General features: G+C 43.4%; 1 long non-coding RNA gene across 2 annotated transcripts; it reads right to left on the bottom strand.

Annotated features, from left to right (window-relative positions):
- Nucleotides 1–8,802: 8,802 nt before the first annotated feature.
- Nucleotides 8,803–10,012, bottom strand: LOC124659865. 2 transcript variants are annotated; one of them, XR_006989727.1, is made up of 4 exons: nucleotides 9,943–10,012; nucleotides 9,789–9,863; nucleotides 9,013–9,113; nucleotides 8,803–8,873 (listed from the first exon to the last, which is right to left on the bottom strand). It is a non-coding gene; the product is annotated as an uncharacterized LOC124659865 (long non-coding RNA). The 2 variants fall into 2 exon arrangements; XR_006989726.1 differs by having other exon boundaries at nucleotides 8,813–8,879.
- Between the last annotated feature and the right edge of the window lie 9,560 nt (nucleotides 10,013–19,572).

Below are 19,572 nucleotides of genomic sequence, written 5' to 3'. Positions count from 1 at the left end.
TTACAAATCCTTGATCAAGGCCAAATTAGTTTGCACCATTACTTGTAAATGGTTAATAAACACTTATTAGCACCTTTGGAGTCAAGCCAACTCAATTCAAACCAAAATCAAATTCAATTTCCAAGTCACATGCAATATGGTCACTTGTGCCATTTTTAACCTGATGGCCACTTTGAGCCCCTGGTTTTCCTCTTTCCACTTCTAAACTTTGTCAAACCTTTTCACCTCATCCAAGACAACATCAAGAACTACAACTTTGCCCAAAACCACCACCCCAAATTCATCACCATTTTCAAATGGGAAGCAAGCAAAGTTGGAACTTTCTCACATATGTAAGATCATATGCAAAATGGGATTTTGCATATCAATTCTATTTTGACCACCACCACCACCAAAATGCTCCATTAATTATTTGTTTGCAACCCACCAAAAAGATTTGCAAATTTCAAAAATTATTTTCTTGCGGGCATTCTGTCAAACACCTTGCAGGCAGGGTAAAAATCTGAGCCCATACCTCATTTCTACCTTGGACTTGGTCCAACCTTACCCTCTCTGCACTTCTGGAGAGCCCTCTCACCTCACCACACCATCACCACCACTTGCATTGGGACATGGTTTGTTTAAATCAACTCAAACATGCCATGCCGTGGCATGGCATGGCCTCACCGTGCCATCTCCCTCACCCTTCACCTCTGGCCTGCACCACCATGCCCACTGGCTCCCTCTCACCTCCCTGGACGAGCTCGTGCCCTCCCTTGACCGAGACCAAGCTCACACGCGTCAGAACGCGAGCGCCCAGTGACGCCCAGGCAACGCCCATGCCGCGCCAGAGCGCGCATGGCGCTCACCCTGGACGCCCAGAGCGTGACGACGCCCCACGTCCTCGCATCACCTCCGCCCTCCCTCTCAGCGCCAGTAGACGCGCGACGGCACACTGCACCGCCTGGACACGGCCCCTGGCCCGCGGGAACGCCGCAGACGACGACCGCGTCCACGCCCTTCCGCCATGACCTGCAAGCTCCCGTCAAACTCACCGCCGCTGTAGACCCTCGTCTTCACCGCCATCACGCGCGTCAGCTTCGCCAGGACGCCAGCCATCGTACGCGCCCATCTCTTGCCTCTTCGTCGCCCGGAACGACGCCGGGAGACGACGACCCTAGCTCCGCCCCACAGCCACCTCTCGCCACTATAAAAGGAGGACTCCTCCGTCCAAACTGAGCACGCCAATCTCTTCCTCACCTCACCACAGTTCTCCTCGTCGCCTCAATTTCATCTATTAGCCACCACACCGTCGCAATTGCAAGATCGCCGCCGCCGCCAGTACACGGAGACCGCCGGAGCAGGAGGCCGCCATTGGAGACGCAACTGCTACAGGCTGCTTCCTCTACCTCGCCAACGTCGCTGCGCACATCGACATCGACCGCCGGAGCTCCGACGAGCTCGCCGACCCCCTGCCGCCGTCGCAGTGAGTTCCCGTCTCGCCGTCGACGACGACGCTCCCCAACCGTCCGATCCTCGCCTAATCCTACGGCGCAGGCCCGCGCGTACCGCTTCGGTCTTTATGACCCGCTGACGCGTGGGACCTACCGTCAGACGGCCCGCTGCGCTAGACGCAGTACTGGGCCGGCCCAATCTCTTTTTCTCTCTGCAGCCCAGTTATTTTCCCGCGCAAGCCCACCTATTTGAATTCAAATTTTGGAAATTAGATAAAATATACAATCAGTTGCAAACTTTGAAATTCAATAGGGACAAATCTACTGGGCCAAATTTTACAAACTTTATATATTTGGAAACCTTAGGATTTTATCTACACCATGCCACTGGATAGAACCCTAGATCTTTTGTAGAATTAAAATGACAAAATAAACAAGGCAGGGACTTTTCTGTCTTATAATAATTCTTAAAAATCAACCATAAATGCTTTTCAGTTAATTCCACCTCCAATAATTCACATTTCACTTATACTAATTGTTTCTACAAAAATATGCCATGCTTACTTTGAATGATCATGGTTTAGTTGATTTAAATGACTTTATGGCTATTTTCTAGTAAAAGATATTGTCCAAAACTATTAAGAAATATCATGAGAGAGTTTCTCTCATTTAAATCTTGTCACCACCAAGTCCAAATGAAGTGGAGACTCTGGTTAGTTAGGTCCCATAGGATTTGTTGGTGATATTAAATCTTTGATATGCTAGAATTAAATGGTATGAGGTGCTCACCTCATTTAAATCATTTTCTCCAAATGATAAGTGTGAAGAGGTTGACTTGGGTCAACCTAGGTCACATATTATGCATAAGAGAAATTAAATCTTAATAAGATAATGAGAGGAAATTATTTCTCTAAATAATTCAAAGTAACATTTAAGATTAGTATGAGAGGGAATTATTTTTCTTAAATAATAAGAAAAACACATCCACCCACCTAATAGTAATGTGTGATGCTAGTTTAAGTGTGTGAACCATGTTTGTGCTTAGTTTAATTAGATAAGTTTGGTGTGATGATTGTGTACCCCGTATTCGTATTTTAGACGCTAGTACCGAGGAGTACCGGGAGGAGGAGGAGGTCTACTTCCAAGGAGAAGAAGACCACTTTGACCAGCTTTCCCAACCAAGGCAAGATAATACTCTTGCAAAGTGCAAGCTCACCATGAGCAAGGCATTACCCCATTTACTTTATGCTTATGATCCTAATTCCCAGTTTTTACTTTACAAGCTTTATTTACTTTTGTTTTATCAAAGTACTTTTTGAATTATGATTTACTGGGTTAGTTTTGAGTTAGTACAAGAGTATCAAACCTAGCCTAGGAGCAAAGCAAATACTTAGCACCCCTCATACATAGTGGCTAGTGCTAAATACTAAAAATGACTACTCTAGATGGGAACATGTGTTATGAAATGATGATGGTGAAAACCTTGGAATGATGAGTCATTTCCATTGAAAGATTTTGAAGGTGAATATGACATGAATTTGACTTGGTGATTTTGGCTAAAAACTGATGATTGAGTTGGATGCGATACCATTCCAATTTTTGAGTACCCCCACAATACCTGATTATGGGTAAGGCTTAGCTGGAAATTTATGTATCTTAGTATGGGTTCCCTCTAAACAAGCGTCATCGGGGTTAGGTGAAGGCTGCCTCTACAACAAAAGAAACGATGAGAAATGACGTGTAACGAGGTGAATGTCCGGCCCAAGCCCTGTGCAGTTCCCGGTTAACAGTTGGTTTTCACCGGGAGGCCAAGCTCATGGGGAGAGGTGCCTATACTAGGATATGTAAGTGAAAGGTTATGGTTGATGATCCAGCGTATCGAGTTACGATTTTTCGGGGTTTTATCCCCGACGGATGTAATCAAATGTTGTGGCACAAGTGTGCAACCTCTGCGCAGTGTAAACCTATTCGAATAGCCGCGTCCGCTGGTCATGGACGAGTTGGAAAGGCCATACTCGTTTCCGTCATCGGAATTTACATCTTTTGAACTTGAATGGTGACTTGGGTTTTGAATCACAATTGAGTTGTGGGAATGACACTAATGTTCCCACTTGAGTTAATTAGCACATGAGGAGTTGTTTACAAAAAAAGTTTATCAAATAAAATTGGCTTTATGCAAATAACCTTAGAGCTTAGAACACTTCAATAGCAAGTTTAGTACTTACATTAGTATTAGATTGCGAGTACTTAAAAGTACTCACGGCTTTGTCCCTGGCTATTCAAATGGCCAGACTATGAAGCCGAGCAGCGAGTACGAGGACGACGACCAGCGGGACGTCTACCACAACTAGGAGCTTCTAACGTCAAGCGTTGGCCTGTGGACTAGAGAGTCCTTGTATCTTACGCTTCCGCTATGAACTTGTGTTTGTTCGTTGATCAATAGATCAACTATTCGTGTAATATGGATCATGTGATTCCAAGTTGTAAGACCTTATGGTTTGTAATGAATGATGACTGTGATACTTAACTATTATGCCTCGCAACAACAATATTCCTGGGATTGCGATGTATGACATAATAGGCATTCGGACTTAAAAATCCGGGTGTTGACACTGAGGCTCTTTTATCTTTAGTTCGTTCAGGGATATGCTTTCTGAACTGTCAATATTAAAGTCTCTGAATCTTGATGTCGTTGATACGTCATCAGTTCTGGAGTTTCGTTACAAATTGGCGTCACAATGAGAAACATCAAAACTACATGTCAAACAAGGGTTGATGCATAAAGCCATATGTGTAAATGCAAGTGCTCTAGTGAAATTGCTGTCCATGGCACAACCCTTTATATGGCGAACCGGCAGGATTCAAGAGATCAAGCTGAATCTAATTGTTATCGGTAGTTTGAACAAAAAGAATTGACATGAGCTCATAACTAAATGAAAAAATCTGTTATGTACGAAACTCCTATAGTTTTAATTCCATGAACCCATAACTTAATGAACCAAAAAAAAGTAAAATGCAATATCCCTTCACTACACCATGAAAATATACAGTTCTATACAGTTCCTTTGAAAACATATCTGATATTTGAGCACTTCAAAAGACATGCCCAGCTCAACGAAAAAGGTAGAGCTAACATGTTTCCTCAACATGTCGATTCCCATAGTAGCCCATATTCACCGATGATAACTAAATGTCAATTACCAATAGTGGCCCATATAAATAAAAAAGTAAGTAAATATCATAGCATACCAGTAAATGACATGCTAGAGCATTGTTGATGCTTCCATCTCCCGAATCATGAGTGTGAGACTCCGAATCATCAGGGAAGCTGGAGCAATGCAGAATGCAAAAACTGGAACAAACAAGAGGAGTAAGGAGACAAATCATGGCACAATGCGAGCAAAGAAAAGGCGATCTGCAAACTGGCCTTAACATAAGGGCCCTCTTTTGGAACAAAGAATCTCAAGAAATTTCAAAGCAACAACTCAATTAGTGCGAAAATGAAAAAAATACATGTACAATGCACCAGACAGGGACTATGAAAGAAATCCAATTCAAGGCAGTGCTATGTTGTCACCATATGAGAAAAAAGCTACCCTGTCAAGATAGCCAATACATATATGAAAAACACTGCTAATCATCCGGGGGATCGCATGCATTGCGTCCTCCGGGCGCGCGACCATCAGATCAAATCAATCGAGCGAACTCACTTTCGTCTGCCCCACTGTCTTATCCTCTTCCTCGTCTTTTCCCCACGGGCGGCCCTCAATGCTGCCATCCTCCGTGGGCGTTGCTGCAGAGTGCCCACGCCACCACCGGCGCAAAGAATGAAGGTAAACACATCAAAACTATCAGCCTTACGTTAGGAGCTGCGCCCATATTAACATGTAGAATACTGCACGAATGTTGGCTCGACATATGAACTTCTGTGAAAAAATATATCTCACACTATTTCGAATTAACAATTGCTGCTACCGAATGGCTTAAGTATAAATGCAGCACTAAGAGAATATCAATGTAGGACCTAACATCATCGTCGTCACTATCAAACATGATCACCTTAGGCTCCAACATCATCATCAGCACTACTTGTGGGTCATCCGAAGAGAACCTCCTCCAGAATGAAAGCATATATACTTGTTTCTCGGTTCAGTGACACCAAATGCCATAATTAAATAGGAAGAAAGAAGAACGGAAAAAGCCACTGGCAGCAATCAAACAACTGCACTGAAATGGCCAACACACAGAGAAAAGAAAGCGGTTTATGGTGGTCAATAGACAAGTTCAATATGTTTGGTAGTAACTAAGGGCTTATGACCTAGAATGACCTTCCTAGCCAGAAAATATATAGAGCTGTGTTTTAGAATATAGATATTTTCTAATGAAAAATATAGAGCTATGTTTTAGAATATGACCACACTAAAATTTAATTCTGTATCAAATTCTAGCAGATTAAATACTCGTTACTCAAATCATCAAGCGCACTGCATAATATTTTTCCTTAAGAAATGCAGAATAGGAAAGAAGAGCCTAAAACATACCGGGAAATGTCCTAGTCATACCTGGTTTGTCGCATGCATGGCCCGTATAGCATTGACACATTTTGTGGTGGTAAGCTCCTTCATCACCGACGTATGGGTTTCAAATAAGTGTGATCGCAATTGGCCACTTGCAAAAATTATCTTTCAATCAAAATGTTGATCCAAAACAATACCCTGCACAATAAATGGATCCAGAGATTAGTCTAATAATCATGTATAATCCACCAAAGGCTACGAAAATAGAGGTCATGGTATGTTTGGACCCCACCTCAGTTCTCCAATACCTTTGTTAGGTGCCACAGATCATGCACAAATATAAGCTTCAGGAAACTTTGAGAACATATTTACACCTCACTACCTATTCACACCTCACTACCTCACAAATATATGCTTCAAGAAATTTGTTTGAGAGAGACCGGGCGCAAAGAGGAAGAAAGATGGAGGGAAACTCACCTGGCTCGCTGCCGAGCACACCGGTGCCACTCCTGGGCCATGCTCGTGCACTGGACGCGCGTCCACGGTCCATCTGGCCGCAGCTCCTGCCCAGCTAACCTACAGGACGGCGATCAACCACCTCTTAACCACCTCTTGCTCATTAACTTATGCGGTACTGGCAGCTCCATACAATAGCAAAGATAATGACTACAAAAAGGGTCACTGCTACTTGATTTAACACTGTAATTCAGCAAGAAAATGAGATAAGCAATAATAAAAAACTTCTTAAGTTAGTAGCATCTCCAAACTAAATACAAATAGTACCATCCATCAGGAGCATATCAGCTCATCAATATCAAATAAGAAACTATGGTGCACTGACACTCTTGCTAGCATAACCTTTGCTATTGTATGGAACTGCAATGCAGGTTTGCTACCAAAATCGAGAAAAAAATAACCCATGAATGTTTACACTTCCAAAATGTATTCTGCTAATGTAAGAAATGAGAGCTTAGAAAGAATTTTACACACTGCTAATGTACTCTGCATAGAGCTACAGGTTCAAATAAGTATATCAAACTTCCAAAGACGTTATTAGCCAACCATGCATCTCTAAACTTCCAAAATGTATTCTGCATAGAGGTTACACAAAGAGGTAGTATATCTTGTGACCAAGAAAACAGTGGTAGACTCTTTAATTTTTTATTATCACTGGCATCAATTGCAAATGGCTCCATAGACAGACATAATAGCCATAATAATAAAGCTGATACACCCAAAAAAAACTACAATACTTCAGATATTATATGTACTCTCTATAACTGTTTCTCTTTTAATGCAATGATACACAAGGATTTTGCGTATTCGCAAAAGAAGTATATGCAGGGTCACTGTCAAAGATATAGGAGATGATAACCAACAAATTTTACGTAGAGCGAGATAGTATATACACTCGGAATGGGCAAGAATGATTGGGCCTACTTTGTGTACTACTGAACAGAAATTTAAAGTAGAATATCAGATTGAACGAAGCTTGAAGCTTTTTTTTCGGGCTTATAGAATTGCACAATACATCTATTTAACCATGATTTCGTTCCACGGTGCCATGTTGTCCCCCAAATGTTGTTGTAAGTCGGCTCTTTTATGCACAAATGCACAACATATCAGAATACACTTTCAGATTAAGGAAAGTGCCAAAATACAGACTACAAATATAAGAAACCCCTCCTAAATAATACAGATTCGGAACATAAGAGGTATACATCAATCTTGCCATGCAAAAAGAAATATTTAGGATCCCAAATTTCTCAAATAATATAAGTCCAGAGAAATAAGAGGTACAGATCAATCCGGCAAAGCAAAAAACCAATAATTACATTCCAAAATAGCAGTGAAGATGTGTCAATACAGGCTATTCTGTTGCTAGGTGGCATACATATCCTCTGCCCACCCAAGTGATTTGGCTATAGACCAATTGGGTATTACATATCACCAGTAATCAAACTTGATAGCAAGAACAGATTGGACAACACACAAAGCAAACCGATCACCGCACATGTCAAGGAACAGAAGAAGAAATGAAGCAACCACTATGTGGTCAACAGAGCACACACAATAAGCAGAAAACAGAGCCGATGCGGTTCCCACGGCAACCCCTCAGTGTAAAAGAGCAAAAGTTTAACATGGGCAATGCACAACAAGGATAACAGTAACACATGAAGTATCTCACCAAACCTGTGAAGCAACACCAGCACCGCAATTTGCCCCTGGAAATAGCGCCCCGTGATGAACTCTTCCCCTCAAGAATCCTACATGGACAAGACGATTAGAATCCAAAGGTTATAGTTTACAAAAGGATGTTGTTCGTGTAGTAATACCAAGGTAGCAACTACCGTGGAACATAGGATATAAAACCTAAATTGAAAGATAAAAAACATGTCTATTTCAGTTTGAGGACTGGATAAACGATTGTCAAGCTTTAATAGATCGCTTGGGGTACTGTATAAACATGGAATTTTTATTCATGAAAACTGTGGTGAACATAGAGCTACAATGATCCATCCTATGAATGATCATTCGTAGTCTACATTTGGCAGGCAACAAATAATCATAATTAACTATAACTGGCTTATCTTATCTTTAGATGATTAATTAGAACATTCCAAGATCTGATGAAAGCAACTTGCCTAATTGCATTTATATTTTCTTAGCTCAGAACACACAACAACAGATACAACAAAATTAAGAACACGAATGATTCATTTCCAAGGCTACCATCCTATGTGAAACACATCACCATAGAAACACTGGCCATACTCCAAGCAGCAGTACTCAAACTCATCAAGAATTCAGATTGCATACCTCAAATTTCTATAGGGTGTTGGCTAGCGTACAGAGGCAAGTCGATGACCACTTGAGTTCGCCTAGTCTCCACATTGACGCGACCTCTTCCTCCACAATGAGGCTGAAACTAAACAATAACTAATAACATACATGCTTCCAAATAATAAAGCCACAATTTAATCTATGGAGATTTTTTTCTTTGTGAAAAAAAAGTTACTTTAAATTCTTCACTTCCTTAAGAAAAGTGTGCTATTACCAACCTAACATAGAATATGTAAAGGCATCCATGAAAAATATATGGAGCTTTCCTGAGCCAGCACTCCTCCTCCCGTTCTTCATCTTGAGAGCCTACCTCATGACGCTACACACAGAAACAACAAATCAGGCAACAAAATTAGGTAGACACAAGACCCTAAAAAAGGGAAGCATGTATTCTTTCGAAGAATTTTTTGGGTAAATTTAAGTTTTAAACCAAAGGGATGCCTAGAGATCTCTATGTATGTATAGCAAACACTATCATCTTCCTTAGCTGCAGGAACAAATTAACTGATGAATGCGTGAGGTTTTAGCACCTGCTCTATTATTATGCCTTGGCAGGACATACCAAAGTAATTCTTTGTCTCGATCAAAGTATATACCTTTTTGTAGCCCGGGAAAAACCTTAATTCATAAAAGAACCACAGTTTCACAACACCGTATGAACTTACAGAAGTTTATACTAATCAATACGGATGCCCATCTCTATGCAAAACCTTACTAATATACTGTTATTTAATATTGTCATGATTCTATAAATGTCAGCAAATAAAAGTCATTATTAAACGAACCCGGAGACTTAAGAAAAAGTATATTCACATAATAGCTTATCTCGCTTGAAACTGAAAAGTAATACCACCAGAAGTTTTAATTGGGAGGTCACCTCTGTTGCCTCACATGCTACCAAAGCTTATAATAAGAATCTGCCTATGCTCTAGAGAAATGGTGGAGCACAGGACATGAGGAGATAAATAGGAGTTGGCGAAGAACAAGATCATACCACTCACACCATCAATAGATGCCCTTCCCCGTTTCAGAACTCAGTTGGTAAAGCAAGATTTTAGAAACCGGCAGGCTACACAGACATTTTAAGTACAAGTTAGTATTGTTTTCCCAGTGTACTGAACAATTAATACAAGGCATAATATGCATACCCATCAAGTGTAAACTGTTTTCTCCAAGAGATGACTCCAGCAATGTTTGATATAGGTACTATCTATCATTCTAACTGACGAGGCACTCACCGCTTCGAGCAATCCTTGGACAGTCCCTTCTCAAACTGAATGAAAACACACCCAAATTTGACAATTTCAGATCAGGCAGCTGTCCAGATTTGCTTATGAGAAAACAAATTCGGATCTAAAAGTCTGTTCTTTATACCTTGGCAGCAGGGGCTCTCACCCTCAACCACTTGAACACCGCCATCTCCTGCTTCTCGATGTTGAAGGAGACAGAGCTGCGCTGAGGAGCGCGAAGTCCAGCAGCTTCCACCAGTTCTGCTCCGCCAGGACAGCGGCTGCCGCGGCCGGAAGCTCTTGTACACCTTCTGCAGCCTCATTGCCGCCGCCTCGTGCTTTGGGCTCTCCGCGCCCGAGGCCGCCGTCGGTGTACATCACCCTGGCGAGCGCTCTCTGCACGAGCGGCACCACCGTGGCAGGGGAAGAGTCCGGTGCGATGGCGGCAATGTCCGCGGTCTTGATTGAGATCTCGGTCTCCACCTGGAGAGAGATGGGGTAGTTGTCGTCAAGCTGTGCCCTTTTGAAGCTGAGCGACCCCTGGATGAGCAGCTTGCTCGAATCCAAGGCCCTGAGGCCGCCAGAGCTCGCCGACGGTTCGAGGATGCCTTCTTCCATTGGGTCGTAGTAGTCGGCCGGGCACGAGAACAAGATGCCCATTCTTGCAACAAGCATCCTTTCTCCCACACAATCTGGAAGAAATAAACAAGAACGATTATAGAAACCATAACACACAATCTGGAAGAAATAAACAAGGTAGACTCTGAAAACTAAAAAACCAACAGTATGAAAATGTATATTTATTCCACGAAAATATCTGGACATGAAGACACTATATCTAGATAAAAAGGACATAATGGCAATCATTTTTCATACTGGCATATGAAGAAATATATATGCAAAAAAGGCTGTACACCAAACCAAACAAACGATTCTGACCAAAACCTATTTGAGGCTACAACGCAGAATCTTGGCACTAAAAGAATGCTATTTTACCTGCCCCAGCCTAATCAATCTTTGAGCTGAGACTATAAAATTTGCAAATGGCCAAGAAAAGAATATGGCCTAAACAAAGTATTTTGCACCTATCTAATATTTCTCAAGGTGAGGCTGCTCTCTTACCTGCCCTACGCTAGTAAAAGAATGGCCTTCACCACAGTCTAAGCAAGTCCACGAAATTCCGGTGATTTAATTTGAACAAACCTGTGATAGGAAACTAAAACGGTTGGAACCAACAAGCAGAAGGCACCTTAATGTTACAAGACTAAACGACTACACTCATTTCAGTAATTTACCAAGAAACACAATCATTAGAATTTTGATTTATTTTACCAAGAAGCAAAAGGCTTATAATTTCCCAATATAAATCTAAGCCACAATAGAGAATATGACTTACTTTCAAAATAAAAATAACTCTAAAGAATCTCTTGATTCATAGAATATTACCTGTCTTGAGCAGCTCCAGAAGGAAATGCATCTTGCAAGCATAAAAAAATCAAAATAGCAGATTAAGAAAAAAGAACATTTAGTTCGTGTCCTATCATCTACCTGCAAGCAGGTGCTACCTAAAATACCCGAAATACAAAGAATACTCTACCAAACAAGCCAATCATTCAAACAGAGGGAAACGAAGGTGTTTAACTGACAGAATGTGACAACCTTTCATTTCTTTCTATGAAAAACGACAGATGGTAGTAAAGGCACACTACTCTATTGCATATGCAGGGGAAAAGACAAGCTAGTAGATCCCAAAACTAACCACATCAAGTCAGCCCAAGCATCCATGAAAATCTCACACGAAGGAGCCTATGGGTTATGGGCAACCACCAAACAGATCACTACCACATGAGAACATGATGATTCAAGAAATCAAGAGCAATTCTAGGACAACTATAACAATACAAAGCAAAATGCAATAAGTCAGAAACATGATGGTGACGAATAATGCCATGTATGGTGACATATAATGATGAGAACATCATCCATCAACCGTAATATGGACGAAAGTAATATCATACTAATGGTAAACATATCAAGTGCTTAATTTGAGGGGAAAAACTCACTTAGGGATCACGAGGATAATTTGGGTTTTGCATCTACGAACAATGGCAACACCTTCATGGAAAACCAGTACACATAAATCTAAACAGAATGCAAGATAGATAATATAATAAGTTGGTAATATAAACATAAAATTTAACGTCATCTGAAGCCGTTCTTTCTCTAGCACATACCTATAAAGTGGGAGTTTAAGTTACCACATTATTCAATTAACAAAGGGGATAGTTATATTAGTAACTGATGCAAGTTATTTACGGGTCAGGACCAAGTATTTCAAAACACACAAATGATATTTCCTTGAAAGACCAACATCTAGACAATGCGGTGTTGTTCAGCATAATCAAATCTGTCATGGAGGAGTCCCTCATCACCCTTGCGCCCCTGTTTGGTAGCTTTACCCCACCAGTGGTTGCATCTGCTGAAAATGAAGAAGCTCAAACAAGAGAGAGGTAAAGAAAGCTGAGAGAAAGAGAGGAAGACGACGACGACCTCGCCACCTGTGTTGCCGGCCTCCTCCAGGACGCGCTCCTGCAGCACTTCCCCTCACCCGGCAACGGCTCGCCGCTCTTCCACCGGCTCTATCTGGGCGAAGACGGCGGCTAGGGTTTCGTCGGAGGCCACCGCCGAGCATACGTCGGCCATGGTGTGGAGGAGCCGCGACGGCGGCGTCGACCCGAGGCGGCGCCCTCCCACCTCCTCAACGCACGACGACGCACGCGACGGAGGAGCCGCGGCGGCGACGCGCCGTTCCTCCCGTCGTCGTTTCTTGGGCGGTTTGCGCACCGGAGCGATGGACGCCGCCTCCCTCCACCGCAGGGCACCAGTCGCTGCCGACCTCACAGCGGCCTGACGTATCTGCTCCTCTTCCTCCATGTCTCCGCTGCGCCGCCTGCGCCAGGTCGAGCGCACATCCCGCACCAAGGACCGCCGCCACATCCTCCTCTCCCCCGCATACGCGCCCGCGAGCGCGAGACGGCGCGAGCTCGACCGCTGGAGGGACGAGGCGGCGCAGGAGAGGAGAGCTGCGATTGGGGAGGAGGAGAGGAGGTGGGGATTGGGGAGGTGGGGGACGCCATCTAGGTTTTCACCCGTCCAAGAGAACGAAGGCGACGAGAAGTGCTGTCGTATCTGTCTCTTGCTGGCGGCCCCGCACGCTTTCGGGCCCGAGTGTCATGGACCGTGAATGAGTAGCGTCAGGTTGAAAAAGAAAATACCGCATCTAACGGCCAGGGTGAAACGTGGGCTCCCGAATTCACTGTCCATGGTAAAACGGACGACGACGATGGTTTTGCCCCTTTTGAGGCTTCCTGGAGGCGGGTACTCTATCAACATTTATAGAAGAAATGATGATAGCGCAAGACACAGACTCTGATACCTTTTTGGAAACACATCAAATGATCAAAGGCCGAACGAAACCCTCACTTATGTCAAGTACTCACTGGGAGTTGAGAAGAGATATAAACAAAACAAGATCTTAGTAATTGTCTTACTGCCACCATACCATAATACCTAAGAACTATTCCTTCATATGTGAGCCAAAACAGATCAAGCATGCATATCACCAAGTTATAAAGATTGGTACTACTACTAACATCTGAACTAAAATAGTGATAACAAAACGTTTAAACAGCCATTGTTCACTGGTAGTCACTTCACTTCAGAACAGGCCTATCCACCTGATGTATTACTTTCCCTACCTAGATAAACTAAAATTTTAGAGTGTCACGGCTTAATTAATTTGGCCTTAAGAAAAATAAGCCCTCCCGGGTCACTCCCGCTCAGGCGACTTCGGAGGCGACCCAACCCTAACCCTGCCGCCCCTCTCACGCCGGCTCGACCAGGCCGCTGCCGTCGCCGACGCTCACGGCGGTGACAGCGCCCGTCTCGCCAAATGGTGGAGGGCAGTAGAGGCTGCGCATCCAGCAGTGCGCGTCCGAGTGGGGAGGAGTAGCGGCGGGCGGGCCTGGTGGTCTACAGAGGAGTCAGCGAGGCGACGAGGCGCTGGACGCCGGCGGTTGGGCAACAGTGGCGCGGCATGCTGGCGGCAGCGCATGCCCGATCTGGTCCAGATCTAGGCCTAGAGGGCCTGGTCGTTTTTCTGCATCGCCTTCTATGGCGAGCCGCGATGACGGCCTTGGCCGATTCGATCAGGCGACCATGGGCAGCGCCGCCGGGTTCCTGGCCTGGGGACTATGCAACCTTGTGCCAGTCTTCTTCTCTGCAGCCGCCATGGGCTTGGCGGCGACGACTTAGCGAGGCGATGATAGTGCTTGCACTGATTTCAGAACCTCCTTCGTCATCGTCAGGCGGCGGATGGCGGCGTGGGAGCATGTTCATCCGCGTCGAAGAATAAAGGTGGCGGTCCTAGGATTCTTCTCGCACCAAGTTTGAAGATCTGCCGGATGCTTGTTCCCACCAGTCTGGGTGAATTGTCATGTTCCGAAAGGCCCTGCCAGTGAAATTCATTGTGCGAATAATGCCTGAAGATTGCTAGATTTGGTGTCCTTGGTCGTGCGCACCCATATTTTTATCTGGCTGTTTGGTTTCAAAACTCTGTTGGCTGTTAATATTATGGAATTCGTTTTCTTTCCATGGTGTTAGCGGAGAAGGTCATAAAGCCAAGATCGGTGGAATAGCAATGGTGGTCGGATCTTGGTGGCGAGGTGTAATTGGCTTGGTGCTTCGACACTTGAAACAACGACTGGTATGTGGAGGCGACTGCATAGGAGAAGTTCAGAGTCTTATCTTTTATGGTGAAAATCCAAGGTCTGACCTTTATTGGTTGTGCATGGCAGTATTCTTGTTGAAGCCATTGCTTTGAGAGATGACTTGCTTGAGGGTAAAAACCTAAGATCTATGATCGGACGACGACAGCGTTTGAGCAATGTTTCCTTCTTAAAGTCGTCGCTTATGAAGGAGCTGATCTTCTTGTGTTGTCTTGGTGGTATCAGTGTTGCTGTTTCAAGTTATGGACTCTATAGCGGGACCTTTCTTTTTTGTAATCCGTTTCTCTTTTTTTTGACTGTGTTCATCCTTTATGCCATTAGGGCATGATGTTGTTGCAGAGGCTGGGTGTAATTAGTATCTCCGCGATATTAATATATGCTCTTTATTGAAAAGAAAAAAATTTGGCCTGTGTATAAATATAAAGCTTAACTGACATAGACTCAAGTTGTACTACTCGAAGGTCTTGTTGTTGATGTCATCGTTTTTGAATCTTCTTCTTCTTCATCCTATGTCTCTAGAATGTATCGGGCCCTTAAGGAACATGGACTCCGAGAGATGCCAAATAATTGATCGTACATAAGGGATGAGAGTAATGATCCCACGTTTAATCCGTGAACCGAGGCTGGTTAACTACCGAACCAAAATAGCGTTACCCTACATAGGTTCAAGTCCTTGGGCTCGAACTTGGATTGCTAAAACCTTCGCGTCCGTTCTTTCTTCAATGTTCTTTTTATCGACGAGGCTACTATCTTTTTATTGGATGCGTGACCAGTGCTCTCGATGGGAGTAGCCCCCGAGTCTGTGGATGACTGCGAAGTAGTCATGCGTAGGTTGTAAGTTGTTGAGTCGAATATCGTAAGTTTCTTCGAGTTCCAATAATATTCGGGTGCTCCGATATAGAGAAGCCGATGATCTTGATGACGTCATTAGCTATGTGGCAACTGTTGCGGCGAGATTAATGGGACCTGACCTAGTGGGCCCACCCCTTGCATGTGCAGTCAGTCTAGAAATGACCGGACCTTGCGCGTTAACCAAAGCGTTTCCTCGGTCCTCGTGCGTAGTGGAGGAAATTGACCATCGGTTTGCCTCTTCTTGCAACACGTGCATAGCCATATTTTCGTCCATTTTCAATGGTGCGGATCCGACGGTCCAAATCCAAAGTAATTTCCCTTTATAAAGAGGATCCAGGGTTTAATTTGTCTCACCCGTGCTTTTCTGTTCATCTTCCTTCTTGCCTCTTGCCTCCTATTGCTATTGTGCCCAAGTCTTTGAAGCCTCAAAGCAGACCCCGAAAACCATGGGCAAGAAGAGGATCACCGCATCTGCTAGTTCCACCGCAAGCACCACCAGCTCGAAGGAAACTGCTGCCGCGCCGAAAACAACTGCACCGAAAACTGCTGCCACCGCCGCCAAGGAATCCCAATGCGATTGGACAACATCCACCATCACAAAGTGTGACGAGAAGAGGATGAGAAGTCTGGGGCTGATCTCCGACGATGAGGAAGACGTCTGATGTCTACGCACACTCCTTTTCCTGTAGACAGTGTTGGGCCTCCAAGAGCAGATGTTTGTAGAACAGCAGCAAGTTTTCCCTTAAGTGGATCACCCAAGGTTTATCGAACTCAGGGAGGTAGAGGACAAAGATATCCCTCTCAAGCAACCCTGCAATCACGATACAAGAAGTCTCTTGTGTACCCAACACACCTAATACACTTGTCAGATGTATAGGTGCACTAGTTCGGCGAAGAGATAGTGAAATACAAGTGGTATGAATGAATATGAGCAGTAGTAACGGCGCCGAGAAAATAGCTTGCCGGCGTGCGGTTGATGGTAGTAATATTGCAGGAAGTAAAGATGCGAGTAAAACAAGTAAATAAATGATGATTGCGGTATTTGGAAACAAGGCCTAGGGATCATACTTTCACTAGTGGACACTCTCAACATTGATCACATAATAAAACCACTCTACACTCTCTTGTTGGATGATGAACACCATTAATTGTGTAGGGCTACAAGAGCACCTCAATGCCGGAGTCAACAAGCTCCACAACATTCGATGTTCATATTTAAATAACCTTAGAGTGCATGATAGACCAACGCAACTATACCGAGTACTAACATAGCATGCACACTGTCACCATCAAGCTATGAAAGGGGAATAGATCACATCAATACTATCATAGTAATAGTTAACTTCATAATCTACAAGAGATCACAATCATAAACTACGCCAAGTACTACATGATGCACACACTGTCACCATCACATCATGGAGGAGGAATAGACTACTTTAATAACATCACTAGAGTAGCACATAGATTAATAGTGATATAAAGCACATTGTAATCATAAAGGAATATAAATAAGCACTTCACTATGCTATTCTGAATTACTCTCGGCAAGATAACGAACACTAATTCATCATGTAGGCAAACCTTAAAGATGTATTCCCAAGTACTAATAAACATCCCACGCCGTCACTTGTGAGCATTCATAGGAGGTACTAACACACCACAATTTCATAGAGACATCCGACTCAAATCATAACTCGGTGAATAAGTATTCCGTGAAATATAGCCTAAGAGACCCACACGGTGCACACACTTGTCACCTTTACACACGTGGGACAAGGAGTCTCCGGAGATCACATAAGTAAAATCCACTTGAATAGCATAACGACATCTAGATTACAAACTCATCATATGGATCTCAATCATGTAAAGCAGCTCATGAGATCATTGTATTGAAGTACATAGGAGAGAGATGAACCACATAGCTACCGGTACAGCCCTTAGCCTCGATGGATAACTACTCCCTCCTCATGGGAGACAACAGCGTTGATGAAGATGGCGGTGGTGTCGATGGAGATGCCTTCCGGGGGCACTTCCCCGTCCCGGCGGCATGCCGGAACAGAGACTTCGTCCCCCGGATCTTGGCTTCGCGATGGCGGAGGCTGCGGAAGGTTTCTCGTACCGTGGCTTTTCCGTCTCGAAGATTTAGGTCGGGGACCTTTAAATAGGCGAAGAGGCGGAGTCGGAAGGGTTACGGGGCGCCACACAATAGGGGGCGCCCCCTGGCCGCGCCGGCCACACGTGTGGCCCCCCCAGGGCTCCCCTCTGGTGGCTCTCGGGTGTTCTGGAAGCTTCGTGGAATTATAAGATGCTGGGCGTTGATTTCGTCCAATTCCGAGAATATTTCCTTACTAGGATTTCTGAAACCAAAAACAGCAGAAAATAGGAACTGGCCCTTCGGCATCTCGTCAATAGGTTAGTTCCGGAAAACGCATAATAATGACATAAAGTGTGTATAAAACATGTGAGTATCATCATAAAAGTAGCATGGAACATAAGAAATTATAGATACGTTTGAGACGTATCAAGCATCCCCAAGCTTAGTTCCTACTCGCCCTCGAGTAGGTAAACGATAACAAGGATAATTTCTGAAGTGACATGCTATCATGATCTTGATCATACTATTGTAAAGCATATGAGATGAATGCAGCGATTCGAAGCAATGGTAAAGACAATGAGTAAACAAATGAATCATATAGCAAAGACTTTTCATGAATAATACTTTCAAGACAAGCATCAATAAGACTTGCATAAGAGTTACTCATAAAGCAATAAATTCTTAGTAGAAAGCTTTGAAGCAACACAAAGGAAGATATAAGTTTCAGCAGTTGCTTTCAACTTGTAACATGTATATCTCATGGATAGTTGTCAACATAAAGCAATATAACAAGAGTGCAATAGGAAAACATGTAAGAATCAAGGCACACAGTTGACACAAGTGTTTGCTTCTAAGATAGAAAGAAGTAGGTAAACTGACTCAACAATAAAGTAGAAGATAGGCCCTTCGCAGAGGGAAGCATGGATTACTATTTTTGTGCTAGAGCTTTTCATTTTGAAAACAAGAAACAATTTTGTCAACGGTAGTAATAAAGCATATGTGTTATGTATAAGATATCTTATGAGTTGCAAGCCTCATGCATAGTATACCAATAGTGCTCGCACCTTGTCCTAATTAGCTTGGATTAACATGGATTATCATTGAATAGCATATGTACAAAGGTCTAAGGAGAAAGCTCGCATTGGATTTCTCGCTTTTGATTATTCTCAACTTAGACATCCATACCGGGACAACATAGACAACAGATAATGGACTCCTCTTTAATGCATAAGCATTCAACAACGATTAAAATTCTCATAAGAGATTGAGGATTAATTGTCCAAACTGAAACTTCCACCATGAATCATGGCTTTAGTTAGCGGCCCAATGTTCTTCTCTAACAATATGCATACTCAAACCATTTGATCATGAAAATCTCCCTTACTTCAGACAAGACGAACATGCATAGCAACTCACATGATATTCAACAAAGGTGTAATAGTTGATGGCGTCCCCAGAAGCATGGTTACCGCTCAACAAGCAACTTATTAAGAAATAAGACACATAAGTACATATTCTTCACCACAATAGTTTTTAAGGCTATTTTTCCCATGAGCTATATATTGCAAAGACAAAGAATAGAATTTTAAAGGTAGCACTCAAGTAATGTACTTTGGAATGGCGGAGAAATACCATGTAGTAGGTAGTTATGGTGGACACAAATGGCATAGTTTTTGGCTCAAGGATTTGGATGCACGAGAAGAATTCCTCTCAATACAAGGCTAGGCTAGAAAGGTTGTTTGAAGCAAACTCAAGTATAAAAGGTGCAGCAAAGCTCACATATGAACATATTGTAAGTATTATAAGACTTTA

The sequence above is a fragment of the Lolium rigidum genome, chromosome 6, assembly GCF_022539505.1.
Source record: "Lolium rigidum isolate FL_2022 chromosome 6, APGP_CSIRO_Lrig_0.1, whole genome shotgun sequence".
In the NCBI taxonomy this organism is placed as follows: Eukaryota; Viridiplantae; Streptophyta; class Magnoliopsida; order Poales; family Poaceae; genus Lolium; species Lolium rigidum.
Note: the sequence above shows the minus strand (reverse complement) of the source record. Positions and strands in the feature narration are given on the sequence as shown.